Source organism: Phalaenopsis equestris, unplaced genomic scaffold (assembly GCF_001263595.1).
Source record: "Phalaenopsis equestris unplaced genomic scaffold, ASM126359v1 Scaffold001201, whole genome shotgun sequence".
NCBI lineage: Eukaryota > Viridiplantae > Streptophyta > Magnoliopsida > Asparagales > Orchidaceae > Phalaenopsis > Phalaenopsis equestris.
In genome coordinates this window covers 6,416-14,736 of record NW_018165640.1, presented here as the reverse complement: position 1 = coordinate 14,736, position 8,321 = coordinate 6,416, and the positions used below count along the sequence as shown (strand labels likewise).

Sequence of the window (8,321 nt, the reverse complement as noted above, 5' to 3'; positions counted from 1 at the left end):
GAGAATTTTAAAGGAATGGCTCACCATTACATGAAGCTCTAGTTAGTGCATTTGCAAAAGCATACTTTACTTTTTCTTAATCTAGAGCCAATGGAAAATCATGCTGTGCAATCATTTTGATTCAATGAATTGTTCTATTACACACAAAAATTTGATAGGTTAAGTCCAATTAGTCAACCCATGAAGTTAGTTTGTGGGTCAATTTGTGACAGATTGAGCCATACCAACTAACTTGCAGATTTCGGGCCCAAGACAACTCATAAACTAGTGGAATGGTACAAAAACTCATTGATGGAAAGATTGAGGGGTTATCCAATTAATAGCTCAAATCCCATTTATTACTATTCGACATAAGTCAATTCACATTACGGGCTTCAAATGCATCGCAAGATATGCATTGGTATTGGATATCATCATATTTTTTTATTATAATATTCTTTTTTTTCTTATCAGTGATAGGGTTGGTGTAGCTTTAGTGACGAACAAAATTAGAGAGAGTCGTCTTAGATGGTTTGGTCACATTAAAAGTCGACCATCTGATGATTCGATTATGAGAGTAGATGGTTTAGATTCAACTTATGTTAAGCAAGCTGGAGGTAGACCTAGGAAGACTTGGTCTTATTGTATAAACAATGATCTTAATTTCTTAGAACTTAATGAAAATATGACACTAAATAGAATGCAATGAAGAAAAAGGATTCATGTAGCGAACCCACGTAGTGGGATTAAGACTTTCTTGCTGTTGTTGTTGTATTCTTTTCTTTCATATAATAATTATACCTCATCATATATAAATATGGGTCAAATGCATAAAAGGGTAAGGGACATTACAAACAATAATGTGAGCTTAGCCTCAATCTCATACTCACTTCGATGTTCACTTTCATTCTTCACCCCAATTCCTGTCTCTCTTATCTTGGTGGTATGCCTGCTGAACAAATTTAGATCAAACATTCTTTTAGGTGCAGTAGGTTTGGATATGCCACAAACATGAGGAGCATTTCAAGAAGTTGAATATAGTGGCAAAGAACATTCCATGAACATGGACAACACCATAGAATAAATCACACAGTTTCTTGAATTCTAGAACAAAGTGGCTAGAATTATACAAGACGCTATGGAGCACTTCTTAGGGTAGCCCTCTGAATGGATTTACCCACTAGATCCTCTTACTCTGCATTAAGGAGACAACTCAAACTCCCTAGATCATTGCCTTCTACTTCAGTAGAGGGAGATGAAGATGATGAGACTTACTAACTAGGCAACTGGCATCGACCTCATATTGGAGTTGGGAAGACTGAGCGAAGTGAAAGCTTCTATTATATAACATTTTCTCTAAATAGATTGCGGATGTGAAGCTTCCCACGAAGTTCAATATTCATTCATTGGAATCATATCGAGGAAAGATAGACCCTTTAGATCACATTACCTCATTAGAATCAATAGTCTCCTTGTTTAATACTAATGATGCACTAAAGTGTCATTATTCTTTACGACTCTAAAAAATCTATCTTGAGATGATTCACTATCTTTCCCTTTAATAGTTATCACCTTTTTCTTTGAGTTCAATTAAATATTTCTGACGGAGTTTTGTGGAAGCCCCAAAGTCACTAAAAAATCTCCAAGAATTAATAAGGATGCGACAGAACTTGATGAGTCCCTGAGTAGTTTTATTGCCTTTTTTCAATTGAGAGCTGCTGGAAGTCAAATATCTCATGTTAGTTGTCGCTCACATAACTTTGGCCCAATGGCCTCCAAGAAGGCCCTTTAAGGCATACTCTTAGTCTTCAACAACTGAGAGCTTTAGGCGAGTTGTTGGAGCTCGCTAAAAGTTTTTTCATCATAGAGAAGGACAACAACGAAGCATTGCTTCCACTTCCATGCATACTGAAAGGTACTGGAATCCAAAAGAAATCTCCAATCCATAGAGGAGAGAAGAAGCCCGCTCCATGGAGAGAAAACTAATGAGATATTTCCCTGATTAAATGTTAGCTCGCCATTGTGAAAAGTGTATCCGTCATGATGAAGCTTGACGTTATGAGCCCTAAGTTGCATGTCATCATTTTTGACTCGCCTGTGATCTCGTACGAGGCATCGCTGTCAAACTAGCTAAGCTTTTAAAAAACTAGAGCTAGTGAGAGTCAGCTGTCACTTGCGTGACCGAAAGAAGTATTGTGCTTACCCTTTGACCATGGCCATGACACAATGTTCCCACCTCCGAAATCAGGTGGGGGAACTGACTAGAGTTGAGGAACTAAAGGATTTCATATTCGTTGAGATGAATACTATAAGAGATGGAAAATTTTCTGATAGGGCAATGATAATTAGTCTTAGCAGTTAATCGGGGTAGTCTAGGTTATTCATTTTTTTTGGCGCCAACTCAAGCAAAACCTCTAACAACCTTCATTGATGTCGACCTGGCAGCTAATGGCAACCCGTACAACAACAGATAGCGGGAACTTCTTCATTGCTTGGGAATGGGATGGGACAATTAGGAGTTTCATTGCTTGGGAATGGGATGGGACAATTAGGAGTTACCTTCGGGACTTCCTTAGACTCCTCTCCTCCTTCCTTCTCCATATATACTACAACCATCTTGTCTAACAAGGGCCCTTTTTGCAAGAAGATCGACAATAAAACAAGGCAAAAAGTCAAAAGGTAATCTTATGTGAATTCGGCAAATGTTGTATAATCAACACAAATAACGAACACACTTACAAGTCAATATCTTATGGAGAAAACCATAGTCAATGTAGCTTCATACCCAAAACTCTAGCATGTCTATCTTGTCGAAGATCTTCTGCTTGAATTGACGCCGTTCAATTGGGGACCCACAACTTTTCCTTGAGGAACTTCAAGGGCTGGGAAAAGATTGGGCATCTGCCCTTGCATTTGGCAAAATAATAGTAGAGCTTCTATGCTCTAATCTTGTTTTCCAATCTTACCATATGGATCTTGTAAGAGGAGAACATGATAAAGCCGTCTTTGTATGCCTTCACCATGAATAGGCGGTGGAAGAGGCTCAACGACTACAATATTTTTTCCTTTCTCACATAGCGGACCACAATCGTGACGTTCATGAAGGAGTTTGACATCACCTTTTCAAACAACATGCGCTAGACATTCAATGTCTCCTCCAACTGATGGCAGAGAGGAAATTGCGAACCTAGGCTAAATGTGTCTTTATAGCAATGCAATTCATCATCATAGATGATTTTGGGATATTCACTCTCTCTGATGACATGTCTATCATCGAAAATATATTTGATTGCAGGGCATTTAATTTTATCCTTGACATCCTGGTGGAACTAGCCATCCCACTATGGAGGAATTAGTCTGTGCACTTCGGAAAGGAAGCCATGGGAGAAAAGAAGGAAGATTCAATCGATTAAAGATGAAGGAAGCTTGAGGAATTGAAGGCCAAGGGAAATGTTTGAATAACAATGAAGTCTATTTATTTATAGAAAGGAAGAGATATGAGATAATCAAGGTTACATTCTCGACCTTATTGATGTTTCTCTTAAAAAAAATCTTTAATTAGAATTTAGATGATACGGTTCGCATTTTTGAAAATTCTCCCCATCATTACAAACACATTTTAGTCATATTAAATAATGCATATTTCATACGCAACATATAAAAGAAATATGCATGATTAAATGAAATGACAGCTCCATTTCCTTTTCTTATGTTAAATGCATAAAACACTAGGGATTGGACTCGACATTTTAAAAAAAAGAAATAAAATCCTTGAAAAGAATTGGAATCCCGGGTTAGAGGTGACTTCACCAGGAATTTACCCACTTTGCAATAGACTCTTCAAAATGAACTCACTATCAGCCAAGAACTGATTAGATCAAGTTGTGCCCAGACTCTGACTAACCACTATTTGAAGCTTCAGTGAGGCGTATTCATCAACCTAGGGCTCCCACTACCTTCCCAAGAGAAGTTCGCAGTTTACCTAGCTGACCAAGAAGTTGCATCCATCTGCCTCTACAACTGACCTTACCGTGCAAACTTTGGCAGACAGGCCTTCCACTATTTGCCTCAAGGACATGATCATCGCTTCTACAAGAGAGCGTGAGGTCACCGCCAAGGCTTTTTGCGCACTTAATACTTCGACAGAGGTCACCATCCTCTCCACTCTAGGCCTTTATAAACTTGGTGGAATCCTTATCCCACTAGCAACCATGATCTGGGTGAGAGGCCATCTGTCTTTATTAAACCCATGTGAATGCATTTTATCAAAATTGCTCGCTTGCAAGAAGTCTCATGAAGTATCCCTCTCAACTACTCCTGCGAGGATGTAGCCTCAGTCTAACAAAGAGCAAAGAACTCGGGGATCTTCTACTGTCCTTGTCTCCGCAATGACATCTAGATAAGCAGATTGATCTTCGGATGGCTTTTCAACAAAACTTCATATTTTGAAAACTGCAATGTGAAAAATTATCATTTTTTCAAATTTTTTCCATTTCTAATAATAGTTGTATCTTCATAAGATTGAAACTTCAGTACTTATCATTTGGATTTGCAAGGTTATCCGCAGGAAAGGAAAATGATAAACGTAAAATATATGCATAATTAACCCACATTTAATCCATTAATTTACATTGATTTATACACTATTTTAGAATATTATCGTATTGATTAATTAAATATTAAATTTGCAGGTGTGCGAAGAAAATGTTTGAAAGGGACTATGCCTAAAGTGTCACTTTCACCTGATTCAGTAGGTTTGAAGTTGATTTGAAATGAAGGAAAGCAAAATGATATCTAGGAGCCTGGTAGATGCCTAGGCCCCACTTTAGGTGCCTTAATTCTTCGTCGAGTGCTTTAGTGCTTAGCCCAAGCACCCATTAGCAGACACCAAATCGAGTGCTAGGCGCCCAGGCACCATCTACAAGTGCCCAAGTGCCAACTTGATGGATCAAAACATAGAGCATGGTGCCCAGATGCCCGATTCTGTAGTTCAAACCTAGAGCTTGACACTTAGACACCACTGGATGGATCAAAACATAGAGCATGGTGCCCAGATGCCTGATTCTGTAGTTCAAACCTAGAGTTTGACACTTAGACACCACTGGACCACCTTACAAAATTTTGAGTAAATTTTACCCGATGCCTTGCCTTTCTTGAAGGAGATTGCAGTCTCCTCATTTAAGGGAGGATTTAGAATGAATTAGGGGACTTTTTGGCAGCCCTAAGCAAAGTTTGGAGGATATTTTCCTTGTGTTTTTTCTAGGGAAAATTAAGGAGAAGCCATGTGGTTTTCTAAGAGGTAGAGTTAGGGAAGGATGATGATTGATGAGAAGCTCACCTTACCCATCTACCTGAGTTTTTAATAACTTTATTTGCTATTATTTTGTTGCAACCATGTTTAAGCAATTTCAATTGTGTTTTCTTCTCTTAGATATGAACTAATATCCCTTTGAAGTGGTTAAATGTTGTATGTGTTTTTCTTTTGCCTAGTTGATGTTAATACAAAGTATGTGTTGTTGTTTTTTTCTTATTACCTTTCTACGACATATTTTGCTATAGTAGATACAAATTATTAATTGTGTGGATATCTATTAATAGCATGGTGACTTGTTCGATTTCGAGAGGTGGGTGGATGGAGCATTGATTAGATATAACTCCAGCAAACACGTGTGGTTTTTGCTGAGACCGGAAGAGCATTGACAACTTTTTTCACATTAAATCTATCACCAAGTGGTTGGTAGGTTATGCTAGAGAAAGTAAAAGTCATAGGCTTGCGAGAGCAAGTAGCAGCATATTCGGACTATAGTATCGTTTAAAAAGTCATAGGCTTGCGAGAGCAAGTAGCAGCATATTTGATCGGACTATAGTATCGTTTAACCAACCACATTCCTTGTATATATTATCAACTATCTTTAACCTACAAATGTGAAATCCAATCCCTATAACTCTTTTGTCTTGATTTCAATTCCGGTGAACCATTGCTTTCATTGCTAGTCTTTTTTTATTCGTATTTAGTTTTGATTATTGATTCGCCCCGATTCAGTTTTTCGGATTACAATCCATTAATTAAGTTTTGGTTCTTGCCATGTCAACCCTTGTAGCACGATACTTACTCATTCTTTATTTCCTATGTGATCGAGTCTTCTTTTGTGTGCATGAAATTTTGCACCAGAAAGCTTGCGTAGGCTCTTAATCTCACTGTTAGTAGGTTATGGAGCCAATGGGGGAGGGTTCACCTATGCTTCCACTTGAGCGTTGACACCGCCTTGCCTCCAATTCTCGCTTTCTCCCTCTTCCCCCACTTAGGAGATCCTTTGGTTCACCATATCTTGTGAAACATCTCAGCTGTTATGTTTTCATCCATCATGACGAGCTTGTCGTCTATAATTTTCATGATTTTTCAGAAAAAGAAAGCATTTGGTAGAGATGATTTTCTAGAAAAATAAACCAAGCTGAACCATTTTTTCCTCAGGACTCCTGTTTATATAGGAAAACGAAGAATCTAAAGAAAAAGAGATGTCTACTCATCCATAATTCCAAGAACTACATGATTATTAAATAAAATCTAATAAATTTAATTCTATTATTATTGTGGCAACTGGCTTATGAAGAAGTGAGAGAGTATGGAGATTAGATATGCATGCACAAAAATTTGATAGGTTCAGTCGGATTCACTAATTTTAAGTTACTCTGCAAGCCAATTGGTGATAGGTCGACTTGGACCCGCTAATATATGGGCCAGCCCACGACTCAACTTACCATAGTCTGGGGAAGTGGCCTTGACAGCTCATCAGCACACAACCTAGTTGAATAACCCAGAAATTCATTGATGGCCTAATTAAGAGTTTACTTAATGAATAGCTCAGACCCTATTTTTGGCTATCCAGCACAGGCCAATTCGACGGCAGCTTCAAGCAAAGTCAATTTTAGGCACCATAAACTTGCCCAATGGTCAGTTCATACCATATTCCCAACTAATTCAGCCAAAATGTGTCCGGCATCGACTTGTCCAATTGCTTAATTAGTGAGGGCATTATATGATCATTTAAGCTGCAAGTGGCATTATAGCTCCACATGAGCTGTAAGATAGGCCTATTGGACGTCACCATTTGCCTTTATTTTAATATTATTTTCTGCATGTGATCATTGTACTCTATCTTGTATAAATGGGGGTTAGTTGTACAAGAGGATATCACGAGCCATAAGACAAAGGGCATAATACGAGTAAGAATACTAGCCTTGCCTCATTCTCTGACTGTCATTGTACTCTCTTGTTCTTTCTCTACCCAATCCTTAATATTGTTGTCTTGATGGTGTGTCTACCAAACAAATTTTGGATCAAGTAGTTCTATTTCCTTTTATGCAGAAATTCAGTATTTTGTAGCTTCTTTAATGCCCGTAGGTTGTTATTTATTTTCGCATAAGCTAAATTGCCTTCTTCCTGGTTGGTTAACTTTTTAATGTTTTTTTTCCAATTTTTCTTTACGTGCAGGTTGCAGCCTTCTTATTGCCTGGATAAGCGAGAGTTTTTGTAAACCACATAGTTCTATGCATTTTTCTTATGATGCATTCAAAAATATTTGCGGAGGATGAAATTAAGGAGATATTCTTAGGTGAAACTCTACAATTTTAATTGTATGCATTTGATCAGTATCTTATTTTATCACTTTATGTTGGAATAAATGCAATACTAATGTAAAGCCATACATAGAAGAAATTGTGAGAAGCAAAAAAAAAAAAAAACATTGATCCCCCTATAATCCACCCAAACTATTGGTATCCTTTTTTAATTTTGTTGCGTTGGAGTTGCATAACACATCCTTGGAGTGCATTTTTGGTGCATGAAACTCATTCGTATGTAATTTTTTATTTTGGAGAATGTAACAGCAAGCATGGGAGAATCACATATGGCTAGACAATTGGGATGCATTTGAGACTGATGAATAACCTGATGTTAGTCAAATGTACAACGAATTGCCATTGTTATACGGCAGTGTTTCCCTTTCTTTTCTCGAATTTGTTACTTGAATAATGTCAGCGTGATTTACCTGTCCAATTTGAGCCCTTTGCGTTGCCCTGAGAACAACTGATATATTTGATTTGATTTAGTTGCTTTTCTATCCTTCCAATGTAAAATTAGTTAGTGTTGTTATCTATATTTGATTTCCTTTCCATCAGTTCCAATATGATGTATCAGCTTGCTGTTTCTTGGCTTAGATTTGTCACACTTCACATTAACATTTCATTGTCATCCTGATTAACATTTCATTGAATAATCACTTGCTGTTTCTTGGGCTTAGAATTGTCTTCGAATTTGGTACATGTTTTTTGTGTCACCCTTC

The 8,321-nt window shown here is 37.6% G+C and overlaps 1 protein-coding gene across 2 annotated transcripts in view; it reads left to right on the top strand.

The window, feature by feature from the left end:
- Positions 1-8,101, top strand: part of LOC110033504 (alpha-1,6-mannosyl-glycoprotein 2-beta-N-acetylglucosaminyltransferase) — a 10,502-nt gene extending 2,401 nt beyond the window's left edge. The window contains exons 2-3 of one of the 2 annotated variants that reach the window (XM_020737507.1): positions 7,472-7,592; positions 7,867-8,101. The gene's annotated coding sequence lies outside the window, so the exon portion shown is untranslated. Of the gene's footprint in view, positions 1-7,471; positions 7,709-7,866 lie in introns of those variants that run through there. The other variant, XM_020737506.1, reaches the window with a different exon arrangement.
- Positions 8,102-8,321: the final 220 nt, after the last annotated feature.